This window comes from Humulus lupulus, chromosome 7 (assembly GCF_963169125.1).
Source record: "Humulus lupulus chromosome 7, drHumLupu1.1, whole genome shotgun sequence".
Classification (NCBI taxonomy): Eukaryota; Viridiplantae; Streptophyta; class Magnoliopsida; order Rosales; family Cannabaceae; genus Humulus; species Humulus lupulus.
In genome coordinates, this window is record NC_084799.1 from 37654569 (window position 1) to 37670629 (window position 16061).

Genomic DNA, 16061 nt, shown 5'->3' on the forward strand with positions numbered 1-16061 from the left:
GGGCATAGTGTTCAATTAGGCATTGTATTGTAGGGTCCACAATCCACAGAGCCATAGAAGGGATAATTCTAGAATTGTCAAGAAAACACCAGATGACTTCTGTACAAACCTATAAATACCCAAACGCAGTTGAGTCATTCCCAAACATAGTCCCATCAAAATCAAGATTCTTATTCAAACAATCATCTCATATCATACACTCATAATCTCAAAACACTTCAGAGCCACTGAAATCTTCTGTACACAAATCTAAGAAAACATCATGGCTATGATTCCCAGCTTGTTCGGCGAACGACGCAGTAACATCTTCGACTTGTTCTCTCTAGACGTGTGGGATCCTTTCAAGGACTTTCCTCTCTCCGACCCCGATATCTCGAGGGAGACTTCTGCCATGGTCAACGCTTGTGTTGAAGAGAAAGAAACTCCGGATGCTCACGTGTTCAAGGCTGATGTACCCGGGCTGAAGAAGGAGGAGGTGAAGGTGGTGTTGGATTAAAATCCTATTTTATGGGCACATATGTATAATGTATAATGCTATTATAAAGTGTGATATAAAATTAAGTGACCAATTATGTTATAAATATCATAGGTTATTAAAATGTCATGGATTTAATGTGTAGAAACAGGAAAGTGAATTTTTAATTTTATAATGGGAAAAATTAGAAATCACTAATTATAAATGAGGGTTGTGGTCCCCTTTTATATATGTATCATTCTATTTTGTCTGTCATCCCATTAACATAAAAGAAAAGAGACTTTTCTCCCATAGAGATACATAATATACAGGAAGATCTAAATCATCTATGCAATCTCCAACAATGGCATCAGGTTAGTGTTTCCACTCTTGCGTTAATCTTCTTCTTTAATTTAACAAAGGATCTATAGAATTATGATTTAGAATTTCTCATCAAATGCATTTATAGTGACATGATTTTGGATTATGTGTTGGAGATTATTGTTTGTTCATGTTATTTGAGTGCATTAGAAATTCTAACAAGTGGTACCAGAGCCACCTTTGCTGAATTTATTGAAGATTTGATGATTTTGTTCATAGAAATTTTGGGCTTTTATAAAATTAGGGTTTTAATTATCAGATAATATTATTGCTTTTATTATTCTTGATCATATTTATGTGCATATTTTTTATGTTTTGATATAATATGCATATATAAATTAATTGAACTTTTGTGGCTGTTACATGCCATTGAAAATTATGATAATATAGCATAAATAGGCTTCAACTTTAAGCCTCAGATTTTATTATTTTGTGACTAGATATATATATATTATATCTTCTATATAATAAGTGTGTAGATAATATAAATTCTTGGTTTTAACGATTTTTTTATTTTTTAATGTTAAATTTAACGGAATATTCTTACATTTAACAGAATATTCTTATATTTAACGGTAGTTTGTAAACACTTAAACTTAAATAAAATAAAATATGATATTTTTGAGATATTTTACAATGATAATTAGTTAAAAATAATAAATAATTAAACAAATTAAAATATGATATTTTTGAGATACTTTACAATGATAATTATTTTAAAATAATAAATAATTAAACAAATTAAAATAGGATGTTTTTTTAGATGTTTTACAATAATAATTATTTAAAAATAACAAAATCATACGTTTTATAACTTAAATAAAATTTAATTAAACTTAAACTTAAACTTACTTATTAGAACAATATCATATTAAACATATAATATAATCTACTGTCAATTAGCAACAAATTGCTTTCTAAAAAAAACTAGCAAGAAACTTAAATTTAAAATTCACATATAATATTAATGTTACATTAAACATATAATATATAATCTCTTATTGTCACTCCCAAATTCAAAATCTAGAGCAAATATAAACTTAAAAAAATATTTAATTAAAGCAGGATATTTATTTGAAATTTATATGACATTAATATAAATTTAATACAAATAATTAATAAATTCTATAAATAAAATCACATAAATGGGCATTGCACGTTATTTGTATCTAGTATATATATGTGTGTGTAATTGAAGTGCTGGCGTTGGAACCATTTTGTTTAACAAATGATTGTTTTGATTCTCTCATCATTGGCTTCAGTGCATATATGTATTCATCTCACATGTCGGATATATATATTCATCTCAAATGGTTTTATTAAAGTTTTTTGTTTTTAGATAATCATAGCTTATGTTGTATATATAAAAGCATCATCAGCTTTGTGTGTGGATTGAGGCCGTTGTTTTCCCGAGCTTCCAAGCTGCAGGGATTTGTTCCTCCACGAGAGATGGAGTTGATTCATTTGTCAATGAAGTCCTTTGGCCATCACCGCCCTATTCGAGAGAGAGAGAGGGTTGGTTGAGGACAGACTGAAGTATTGAATTTTTGTTTTATTATTATTATTATAAACGAAACTATTATAATAATAATAAATATACATAATAATTAAATTCAAATTTGGTTTTGGTTTTGGTTTTAGATTTTATAAAAAATATCTAATATTTTAAATTAATTAATTAAAACAAAATACTACCAAAGTGATCTCCTTTGTGTAGATTAATTTAATTAAAATATTAAAATAATTGTGTTTATGTAATTCATGCATTTATTAACTGGCCCAAAGGTAAGATAATATTTGGCAAAGTTTCATGCATACCTATGGTGATAAATATATGACAATTATAAAGTATTTCGTGTGAGCAATATGTTAGTCCAAAGATTGACTTATTGTTTGACATAATTTATTGTCAATGTTTGATTGCTACAACAAGAGTACCGCTTACAATTTATATTATTGTCCAAAGACTTAATATTAATGTTGTGTTTGGTATCTTGAGATGGGATAAACCAAAATTTGAATTTATTGTTTGATTATGCATATTGATGTGAGATTGTTTTGTTTGTTTTGTTCTGTATTCAGCTAGTTCATCTTCTGCTGCCTCAATATTTGCTAATATGAATTCTATTACTATGATTAATGGGACCAATTTTAAGGATTGGAAAAGGAACTTACTTATAGTTCTGGGATGTATGAATTTAGACCGTGCATTAGGGATGAACAACCTGCACCTCTCACTAAGGAAAGCACCCGTGATGAGAAAGCGGATTTTGAGAGGTGGGATCGTTCAAATCGCATGAGTTTAATGATTATGAAACATAGCATCCCAGAAGCCTTTTGGGGCACAGAATCGAAGGGATTACTAAGGCTAAGAATTTCCTTGAACAAATTGAGGAGCAGTTTGCTAAAAAACGATAAAGTTGAAATGACAACACTTCTAGGTTCTTTGATGACCATGAAGTATAAGGGTCAAGGAAATGTAAGGGAGTCCATTATGGAAATGCATCATATTGTCTCAAGGTTTAAGACACTTAAGATCGAGCTTTCTAATGATGTGCTTGTGCTTATGGTTTTGTTAATGCTTCCTGCACAGTTTAACCAATTTAAAATTAGTTACAACTCTCAAAAGGAGAAATGGACTCTCAATGAGCTCATTTCTCACTGTGTACAAGAGTAAGAAAGGTTAAAAAATGAAAAAACTGAAAGTGCTCACTTGGCCACTACCTCTAAGGATAAGCTGCTAAGGGTCCAGCCCAAAAGAAACAACAGAATGATTCAGAAGGTTATTACTTTTGCAACAAGCTTGGACATGTGAAGAAAGATTGTGAGAAGTATCACGCATGGCGTGCAAATAAAGGTATGATTCTTACTTTGGTCTGTTCTGAGGTTAATTTAGCTTCAGTACCTAGGAACACTTGGTGGATAGATTTTGGTGCTACTACTCACATAAGTGTTTCTATGAAGGGTTTCCTGAGCTATCGAAAGCCAAGTGATGGTGAAAGACACATCTTCGTGGGCGATGGAAAATCGGTGGAAGTGGAAGCAATTGGGCATTTTAGGTTGTTGTTAGGAACTGGTTTTTATTGGATTTGAAAGACACTTTTGTTGTACTGTCTTTTAGACATAATTTAGTTTCTAATTATTTCTTGGACAAATTTGGATACTCTTGTTCTTTTGGAAACAATCAGTTCAGTTTGTCTTTAAATTCAAATGTTGTTGGAACTGGTTAATTGAATGCTTATGACAACCTTTATTTGCTAGAAACAATCGCATCCTATAATGAAACCTTGCATGTGGAATCACGTGGTACTAAACGCAAATTGAATAAGGAAAATTCAGCGTCATTATGGCATAAGTGCTTAGGTCATATCTCAAAAGGTAGAGTTGAGTGCCTTGTGTCTGATGGCATTTTAGAATCTCTTGACTTCACAGACTTTGATGTTTGTGTCGATTGTATCAAGGGAAAACAGACCAAAACTAAGAGATTAGGTGCCAACAGATCTTCAGATGTCTTAGAATTGATTCATACAGATATTGTGGGCCATTCCCTACAACATCATGGAATGGTCAACAATATTTCATATCATTCATAGATGATTACTCACATTACGGGTACCTATATCTCATTCATGAAAAGTCTCAGTCTCTGGATGTGTTCAAAGCTTATAAAGCTGAAGTTGAGAATCAACTCAACAAAAGGATTAAAAATGTCAAATCTGATCGTGGTGGTGAGTACTACGGTAGATATGATGGCTCAGGCGAACAACGTCTAGGATCGTTTGCTAAATTCCTAGAGGAATGTGGTATTGTCCCACAATACACCATGCCAGGATCACATAGCATGAATGGTGTTGTGTTGGTCCCAAAAGAGGATGTTTTAATATTTAAACTCGCAAGTGCACAAATCGTTTCGGAATATAATGTTCATGTAAGTACGAGGTCGAACCCATGGGAGTTGACTAACATCAAAAGAAACTATTTCAAACAAAGCAAGAATATTCTAACCTAGTTCCAAATATTTGATGAGATTTTGTTTTTAGAAAAATAAAAGACAAGTAATAAAAAGATTTAAGATTAAATAGAAAAATGGTTTTCAAATGAGATATGTAAAATAAGATTATTAAGATATTAGAATCCACAAAATGCAAGTTCAATAGTATTTATAAGTATATTGATTCCCAAATTTAGATATAGTTGAAATAAATCACACTATATTTTTTTCAAAATACATTTTCTATTCAAGCACAAGTTACTTTTTCAAAAAGGTAGGATTTTTCTTTACTTATAAAAGATATAATTTCTAAGCATTAGTTGTGTTACAACCTAATAAAACTACAAAAAATCAAAGAGATTATGTTTAGGCAAAATATGATAATTATGCTCTAAGAATTAGATGTGAACAATTTGATGAAAAACATTTAATCAAAGAATATCATATTTTTGCATAATGAAGAACTAAGTGTAATATGCTTTAACAATCAACACTAGATGAAAAATGCATATCTTTGATAGAAAAATCCATAAACAATGTTGTACAAATGAGAAATCAACATACAACAAAAAATACTATCTAATTACATTTTGCTTCATCATCATCTTAATAATCTTTGAAAAATATTAGAAGCTCATAACTAGATTGAAATAAAAATTACAAAATAACATACTTGACATGCTCTTCAAAAGATGAAAATGGTAGAGAGAAAATAGTGAAAAGAAGAGAAAAATATGAAGTGTGGAAGATGTTGAAAAGATGAAGAAGAAGAGCTCCCCAAATGGTCTTACAAGACTCTATTTATAGGAAAAATATGAAGATTAAATTAATCAAATTAAAATAAATAAATTGATTAATTTAATTGTGTTGGAAAGTGGTAGGATAAATAGAGTAAGTGTAAGAGTATTGGAAAGATGAAATGTTTGGTTGGGTAAAAGATTAGTGAAAAGCTAGGGTAAAAAAAATGAATTAGGAATGTTTATTTAGGTAAGAAAAATAGGGAAGAATGAATTGATATTTGAGTGAAAACTATTGGGAATAAAAAAACATGATTTTTCGCATTTTGGTGGCTATTTGGCAGCTTGGCTCAGCTGCCAAGGCGTGGTGGGCCTGATTGGTGGGCCTTCGGTTGGTGCATGCATGATGCCAGGCATGGGCGTTGATGGCTGGGAGACTGGGCTTTGTGGGCTGAAGCTGGCGGCAGGAGATGAATGGCTGCTTTGTTGATGTGCAAATGGGCTTGGAGCAATTGGCTTGAAGGAAGATGCAGGCGTGGTGATGATGCTATATGAAGAGGGTCTCTTCATCTTGCTGCTTCTTGGAGGCGACAGTTGGCGAATTGGCAGGGGGCTGGAGTTGATGCATGGCTGGTCAGGCGTGGGAGTGCTTCAGGAGGCAGGTGGGCCACGGCTGGCTGGGCAGGAGGCAGGCCCAATGGCTGGTGGGCCACGGCAGAGGCTTGGGCCTGAAGCTTCTGGGCTTGTGGAGAACTTGTTCTCAAAATTGCCATTTTCTTCCTTTCTTTCTTGAAAATTGCCATAGTTCCTTCATTTTTCTTGCTTTTCAAGAGCAAATAAAATACAACAAATTCCCTATAAAACTAACATAAATTAAATTTAAATTAAATATTTTCAATAATAAAATATACAACCAAAAGTTACATGAAAATATTAATTAAAACTTAATTTACTTAAACATTTAAGCTCGAAATTGCATCTTTTTACTCCTAACTTAACAATATTAATTTTAAATGATTAAACTATAATATTTTACAATAATATAACTATAAAAATACACAAAAATCTATAAAATTAAAATAAACCTAATAAATTCAAAATTACTTAAAAATTTAATAAATCAATTAAAAACTCAAGATCTAAGCAACAATTAGCACATAAAAAGTGGTAAAATAACTCTATTTTGTAGAGTTATCATGTTGCTGAAAGATGCAATATGACTCTTAAGGATATGGTAAGAAGTATGATTGCTCATTCTACCTTACCTGAGTCCCTTTAGGGAGAAGCATTAAAAACAGCAGCTTACATTCTGAATAGAGTACCAACTAAAGCAGTTGCAAAAACACCTTATGAGCTTTGGACAGGTCAAAAACCTAGTCTAAAACACTTTCACATTTGGGGATGTTCAGTTGAGGCAAGACCTTATAAGCCACATGAAAAGAAATTGGACTCCAAAGAGTGAGCAGCTACTTTATTGGTTATTCTTAGCGATCTAGGGGCTATAAGTTTTAAGATTCCACAATTAAAAATATTTTTGAGACGGGAACTGCAACATTTTTTGAGGATGTTGAGTTTGGGGGGAGAAATAAGGTTAGAGACATTGCTTTTGAGGAGGAATTGAGTTCAAACTCAGTTCCTACTATCATTTTTGACAATGTTCAGGCTTCTACACCTGTCATTGTTCAAGAAATGAATCCAGAACCTCAACAAGACAATGTTGAACAACCCCTAATTCAAGATGAGGTAATTGTTCCAAAAGAACAAACTCAACAACCTCAAGAACCACAACCATTAAGAAGGTCCACAAGAGAAAGAAGAAATGCTATTTCGAATGATTATGTTGTATTTCTTCAAGAACATGAGGATGACAATGGAATGATGGAAGATGATCCAATCAATTTTCATCAGGCCATTAAAAGTTCTAACTCTCAAAAGTGGATAGATGCTATGAAAGAAGAGTATAAGTCTATGCAAGACAATAAAGTTTGGGAACTTGTCCCATTACCAGACGGTGCAAAACCAATTGGTTGTAAATGGATATTTAAAACCAAGAGGGATGCAAATGGTAATGTGGAGAGGTATAAAGTGCGTCTTGTAGCTAAAGGCTATACTCAGAAAGAAGGCATTGATTATACAGAGACTTTCTCTCCAGTTTCATCGAAAGACTCTTTTAGAATAATAATGGCACTTGTTGCTCACCTTGATCTTAAGCTACATCAGATGGATGTTAAAACCGTGTTTCTCAATGGAGACATTGACGAGACAATTTATATGGTGCAACCAGAAAAATTTGTGTCAAGAGACCCAAAGAATATGGTTTGCAAATTGACAAAATCCATCTATGGACTCAAGAAAGCTTCTCGTCAATGGTATCACAAATTTCACCAAGTAATTATCTCATTTGGTTTTGAGATGAATGTTGTTGATGATTGTGTATATCACAAGTTCAGTGGGAGTAAGTATATATTTCTGGTTCTATATGTCGATGACATATTGCTTGCCACTAATGATATAGGCTTATTGCACGAAACCAAGAGATTTTTATCTAAGCATTTTGAGATGAAAGATCTCGGGGATGCATCTTTTGTATTAGGAATTTAGATACATCAAGATTGTTCTCGATGTATTCTTGGATTATCACAAACGAGCTATATCGATAAAGTACTCAAAAGATTTGGCATGCAAAATTGTAGACTAGGTGATACCCCTGTTGCTAAAGGAGACAAATTCAGTCTTAGTTAGTGCCCTAAAAGCAACCTTGAAATTAAGGAAATGCAAAAGATTCCATATGCATCAGCTATTGGGAGTCTGATGTATGCTCAAGTTTGTATGCGTCCGGATATTGCGTACATTGTTGGAATGTTAGGCAGATATTTAAGCAACCTTGGTATGGACCATTGGATAGCAGCCAAGAGGGTTATGAGGTATCTTCAAATAACAAAAGGTTACATGCTCACATATAAGAAATCAGATCGTTTGGAGGTCATAGGGTATTCTAAAAATATGATTTCGCTAGGTGCCAAGATAGCAGAACGTCTACATCAGGCTATATTTACATGTTAGCTGGAGGAGCTATTTCTTGGAAAAGTGCCAAATAGACACTTGTAGCTTCTTCCACTATGGCAGCAAAATTTGTAGCATGCTATGAGGCATCGAATCATGGAATATGGCTGCGAAACTTTGTCACTGGGCTGCGCATTTTGGAGAATGTAGAAAGACCACTCAAGTTATTTTGTGACAATAATTCACCAGTATTGTATTCCAACAACAACAGGAGCTCATAAAAGTCAAAGCATATTGACATAAAGTTCCTAGTTGTGAAAGAAAGAGTGCAGAGTGGACAAATATCCATAGAGCACATTGGGACACACTCCATGATAGTGGATCCGCTCACAAAAGGATTACCACCCAAGGTCTTTCATGAGCACATTGCTCATATGGGTGTGGTATTGTTTGAGGATATCATGATTTAGTGGGAGTTTGTATTTTATTTGCTTTATGTTTATTTCAGACATTTATGTATTTGGTTATTTTCTTATCAGAACTAAAGTTTTTCTGTTCATTCACTATGTTTTTTGTTATTCTAACCTCACTAAAGTTTAAGGAGGACCAGTTGGAAATAGACATGTTTGGTTCACATTGCATGTAATTTCCATGCTACGCATCTATGATTGATCTTTGTCATTTGACTGTATTTGTAAATGTGCCCATTGATGGGTTTGGTCATGATTAATATGACAAAGACCGCTTTAATCTTATATGGATATGGTTGATGGACGAGATTGTTAAAAAAATACCTTTATATGATAGCAAATTTTGAGCTCATAAGGTTGTACATTTATAAGGAAACATATGTTGTCCAAGTGGGAGATTGTTGGATTAAAATCCTATTTTATGGGCACATATGTATAATGTATAATGCTATTATAAAGTGTGATATCAAATTAAGTGACCAATTATGTAAATATCATAGGGTATTAAAATGTTATGGATTTAATGTGTACAAACAGGAAAGTGAATTTTTAATTTTATAATGGGAAAAATTGGAAATCACTAATTATAAATTAGGGTTGTGGTCCCCTATATATATGTATCATTCTATTATGTCTGTCATCCCATTAACAGAAAAGAAAAGAGAGACTCTTCTCTCATAGAGATACATAATATATAGGAAGATCTAAATCCTCTATGCAATCTTCAGTAATGGCATCAGGTTAGTGCTTCCGCTCTTGTGTTAATCTTCTTCTTTAATTTAGCAAAGGATCTATAGAATTATGATTTAGGATTTCTCATAAATGCATTTATAATGACATGATTTTGGATTATGTGTTGGAGATTATTGTTTGTTCATGTTATTTGAGTGCATTAGAAATTCTAACAGGTGGAGGTCGAGGAGGGACGAGTGCTACAGATCAGTAGGGGAGAAGTGTAGAGAAGGAAGGCAAGAACGACACGTGGCACAGGGTGGAACGCAGCAGCGGGAAGTTCTTCCGGTGATTTCGATTGCCAGAGAATGCGAAGGTGGATCAGGTGAAGGCTTGTATGGAGAATGGAGCGCTGAATGTTACTGTTCCTAAAGAGGAAGTCAAGAAGCCTGATGTTAAAGCTGTCGAGATCTCTGGTTGAGACTTTAGAGACTGCTGTTTTCATTTGCAAATAAAGTGTGCACCTCTAGATGTGTATATTTTATTTGTGTGTGTTTTCTCTTGAAATGTTTTGAAGAAAATAATGTATGGATGAAAGATATAAAAGAGTGAATATGAGATCATGTTCTTAAAACATTACATTTAATCTTTATCTTTATAAATATGAATTTGAGATATGGAATGAAAAGTAGTTTCAATTTATATTCTATCCTTAACAAACGTTATGCTATATATTTAAGCTGCAACGACAACATCAAGAAAAACATTGAAATCAAATGGTTCACCGCTGAATGAGGCAAGTCTCTTTACAATTAAACAACGATTGCAAAACTCTGAGTTGACATACAATGTAAAACAAGCCACAAGGGAAAAAAAAGATGAACATTTTAATTAAAACAAAACCACAAAAAAAAAAAGCTTGAAAATGATACTACACTTAGAGATCTACAATTATGTCGCTCAGAGTCTTGAGATTGTCCACATGGTTACAGTTATGTTTGGACTTGACTAACTATTGCGAATTTTTACCACTGCGCAAGTATACGCAATCGAATAAACAAGTAATAGTAGTGGAAATAGATTATCGTTCCGTCAGGGAATTGATCTAATAATTACCAATAGCAAACTTTTATTTCTATTTGACTAATGAAATTTTAATGACAATTAACAATGATCAATAAACTAAGAAAGCACAATTTAATTAACGAAATTTAATATGAGCGAAAGATTAGAGTATTCTAATTTCATCAACCTTCAATTCTATTCAATCAATAATACAACTAATATATTTCTGTGATCTATGGTTATAGCAAGTTTACTAATGACAATTCTATTCTCTCTCAAGATATAAAATATTCAGTTTATCTGCGAATTTTCTACATGTCTGTGATAAATTCTACACATAAACCGCATTAAGAACAAAAACCTAATTGCTACACAAACCAATTTGATACTTTCGTTCTAAATTGAAATCTATGTCTATTGTCTAAAGCTATTCCAATTCTCACTTTTCAGATATTGAATTAAAACCAATAATCATGCAACAGATGGCCAATCAATTACAAGCATTAAACATAAGAACAATAGATAACCATAAATTCAAAGATTCATAGAAATTGCATTAGAGACGAATAGAATATCCAGTGACTACATTAAAATACTCTAAATAAGAATTTAGTTCATAATATTAAACTTCATCATCCAATCTAAAATTCAAAAACATAAAAATAAACACAAACGAAATAAACGCGGATTCTTCTCTGTTTCTTTTCCTTTGCCGTCAGAATGCTTCCCTTCTCTGTACCTCCCTCTCTTCTTTTTATTCTTCTTACCAAAATCCCAAAAACCTACGAATTTCCATAATACTTTCCAAAAATACCCTCGTGCCGATATATCGCATAGATAAGGCGATATATCGCCTGGTGAATTTTCTCGATAAAAACGCGAGTTTCTGATGTCGTTTCTGCAAAGCCAAAATTTGGAATTCCTTCTTATGCCGATATATCGCCCAAGACAGGCGATATATCGCCTATACCATATTTCCGAAGATTAGCCAATTTTCGGCTACTAAAACAAATAGTTAACCAAATTCTCGAACAAATCAGAATTATAACGACAAACTGCACAAGTTCACCAAACAGGTTAAATAGAAACTTTCTCTTGAGAAAAACAACCAAATCAATCTGAAAATGTTATAAATAAACGTACATTTTGTACGCTTATCACACCCCCAAACTTGACTGATTGCTTGTCCTCAAGCAAACAAAAGAAAGAACAAAGAAACAATCCAAAACTAAAACAAACTAAAAAAAACTATTGGATGACTTAACTTCACAGAAAAATTTAAACAAAGACTAGGGGCATAATTTTTCTCAAAAATTCCAATTCCTCTTCAATCGCTCAACCAATGCTTCAGATCATGTGACTAGAATTTCAACATATCAATAATTTCTCCAAGTACTGTCATTCATGCACATACATATTTCATTTAACAAATGCCATACAAAACATAATTTTACAAGTATCAACATCCATTCATACCACAAACCCATCAAAATTCACCATAAGCTTGCTCAATTAACTTGTCTCCACTAATATAAAATCTGTATCAAGTAGATCAAAAGGACTTTTATAGGCTCATAACATTAGGCTTAGGTAAAGGTAGATAAATAGTCATTTAGGCTCGGAATTACCATAAGCATATAAACCTCAAAACTAGCCAACTTTCTCTTCACCACACCAAAAATCACCCTTTTATACAATTAGAGAGAGATAGAGATTACAACACTTTCATCATTTTCTTATTTTCTTTTTGTATCATTTTTTCTATGCTTATCACTTTTCTTTTTTTCAAGTCACACTCCCCCAAACTTAATATTTTCTATATATAATCAAGGAGTGTGACAAAGTGATTTGTTTATTTTTTTCATAATCTCAAAAACTTCTCTCTCTCTCTTCTTTTTTTTTGTACAACCATACTACATTCAAATCATATCAATACCTCACTATTTTCCATTCTACTTTCCCACAATTTATATGCTTATGATAACAAAGGAAGAGGTAAAATAATGAGGTTAGGAAAATTTAGGCTCAATAGTATAATCAAGAACAAAAAAACCAAAGCTTTAGGCTCAAAAAGGGTAACTAAGGATAAATTTTTTTATGGGTTAGCTAGAAAGGCTCAAACGTTTACAAAGAAAATTGCCTAAATCATCTCTACTTAATACTTCATTTAGCATTTCGTCTCAACAAATCAACTGAGCAAGTTCTAGCTTATTTCAACATCCACCATACATACCAATTCCCACAATACTTATAAACTTATATAATGTAGAGCATAAAGTAAATAAAACACAAATAATACACAAATGACAATACTCAGATCAATTACCAACAGGTTAAGCACACAGTCTACATATCAAAAGCATCAGTCTAACAACATCAAGGAATTAGCATATATCATCATTGAAGCCCACCTGTCTCAGTCAATAACAGTTTCGTACAGTCATCCAAATAAAAAAAAAAATTCAAAAGAAAAGTAAATAGTCCCCCAAACTTAAAATAAACAGTGCCCTCACTGTTTCATAAAATTCAAAGGACCTGAACTAAAAGAAAAAAATAAAAATAAAATAAAATAACTAGGAAAAAAAAACTGACTACCGAACAGTTACTCTTCATCATCTGAATCTGGAGGCGGCTGATATGGCTGGCGCAATTCTGAAGGGCATTGGGGAAAATCATTGAAGCCCGTATAGCGCGCAAATGCCCCACAAAAATCGGCCATGTAATTCGTCATGTGGAATTGACGATCTCGAATGTCCGCCTGACCATGCAACAACAGCTGTTGTTGTCTCTTTAACTCCTCAATGTCTTGTTGCATGGTACTTTACTGCCGCGAACTAGAGCCTTCAGTAGCTCTAGAAGTAGATGGTTTCCGCCCCTTTCTCTTCGGCCTTGTGGTCTCAGGCTGCTCATCTGTCGGTGGCAAGGACAACAGACTCGGATCACCAGGCTCGTATCCCAAACCAGTGGGTCGAGGAACACCCCCATAATTCTCATCCTGATGTAACACCGATTGATGACTAATGATTGGAGACTGTTCACATACTTCATTAATGTTCATTGGGACGCCTTGATCCTTACAGAGACTGGTAATTAATGAAGCATGCCCATGACCACCAGATGTGGCCCCTCGCGCTATGTAACTGATACTCTCAGCAATAAGCCGCCCAACATTAATCGACTTGCCCGAACAGATACAATAGAGCAAGTAAAGACGCTCAGTGGTCACCTCCATTTGTTGAGTGGAAGGCATGAGAGTACTGATGACAAACCTGTTCCACAACCGCCCATATGGACTCAAACATGTAGCCCTAATTGATCTTGGAGTAATCATGTCACTCCCCATCTTGTAAGTGGACCCAGGCTTCGTCATTTCCCTTAGAAGCAAATCGTAATCCTTTTCTGCAGCCCCTGCACGATAATCATCATCCCAAGGATCATTTAGGCCGTAGAACCTATTGATTTCTTGCGGAGAGTAGCAGACCTTCTTACCCCGAACCAACACTGTGTGGTCATCCCGCTCGACATAAGCATTGGCATAAAACTCCCTTACCAAACTAATATTAGCCAAAAGCTTTGGCTCACATAATTGCTTCCAATTCCGATTGATAATCATTTGTGGGAGTATTCCATCCAACTCACTGGGCCTAAAGTGAGACTCTACTATCACTGTTTTATTCTTTACTATCCATTCCTCAAATTTATTTTGCGCAGTGGGATTAACAAAGGTATGGGCAATATTGACATTAGCTCTTTGGACGGTAGACATGGTTTTTGCTTTCTTGGGAGCCATAGAGGAATTTAAGCACAAAAATACAAGGTATAGTCTCTGAATACACTGAGAACCCAAAATCAACTCAACAACACACTAGAATATCCAAAATAGTCCAAAACCGTTCACTGAGGAATTTTATCAAACACCTAGTGTGCGATCAAGAAAGATTGGCCAACAATACTCAAACAACCCACAATCTTCCCCAACTGGATAGAATATGCTCCCAATATAATAACAACAGAACACAAAAGCCAATCTTGCAATAGATATCAAAAATTCGTCCAAAACCCAAAATAACTTTAAGTTCTTCAAATTTCTCAATAAAACATCAAACACACCAAACTTAACAATGTACCTTGAATACGGGAAGATGATGACAGAATCGGTGGGAATCACTGCTTTAATCGGCCCCTTATGCTTGATGAAGATGCTTGAGAAAGAGGGTTTGTAGAGAGGAAAATTTGGAAGAGAGGAACAATGGGAGTGTTTCGGTTCTGGAAGAGGCTCGAATTGGGGTTTATGCTGATATAAACTGAACTAAATGGGTCATGTGCTCCCCACGTGACTCTTTTTATTTTCAAAAAACGCAACCAGGCGATATATCGCCACAAGCTATATACAAACGTCCTCTCTGACTTGCATGCCGATACCTCGCCTCCATTACCCCCGATATAGCGCATCCCAAATTGCTTTAGCCGATATATCGCCTATATGTGGCGATATATCGCCACACACAGTATAGAAAAACGGCGTCTCTGACTTCCACGGCGATATTTCGCCACTTGCACCACCGATATGTCGCCTCCTCATTCAATGATGCCGATATATCGCCATTTATAGGCGATATATCTCCTGGGACTGAAAAAATGTCCAACTTTAAAACCAAAATCCTCTCCAAATCGGTTGTCCAGGCAATATATCGCCTGGTTTAGGCGATATATCGCCTAAACACTGTTCAAATAATCAACTTTTTTCAACTTTTTTTTCACATTTTTCACGGTTCTACTAAACTAAAAGAAATTAAAAATAATAATGTCAAACGAAAACGAAAATAAATTACAAAATAATGAGGTGCCTCTCAAAAGCGCTGTCGTTAACGTCATTTAGCCGGACGCTGCATTCCTTTCCTTCAAGAATCCACCAGAGTAATATTGACCTTCGTCTCAATTTCTCCTCCATAGTAATGCTTCACCCGCTGTCCATTAACTTTAAACGGCGAAGAATCACCTTGTTGAATCTCCAAAGCCCCATATGGAAAAACTTTTGTAACATTGAATGGCCCCGACCATCGAGACTTTAATTTTCCCGGAAATAATTTGAGACGGGAATTGAATAGCAGCACCTTATCGCCCACTTGAAAAGTCCGATTGACAATATTATTGTCATGCCATTTCTTTGTCTTCTCTTTGTAGATTCTTGCATTCTCGTAGGAATCATGACGCAATTCATCTAACTCATTCAGTTGAGCTAGCCTTAATGCTTTCGAAGCGGCTGGATTGAAATTCAACTTCTTTAA

At 34.1% G+C, this 16061-nt stretch overlaps 1 pseudogene; it reads left to right on the plus strand.

Annotated features, from left to right (window-relative positions):
* The first annotated feature begins 262 nt into the window (after positions 1-262).
* LOC133789546 (18.5 kDa class I heat shock protein-like) lies at positions 263-10189 on the plus strand (annotated as a pseudogene).
* Positions 10190-16061: the final 5872 nt, after the last annotated feature.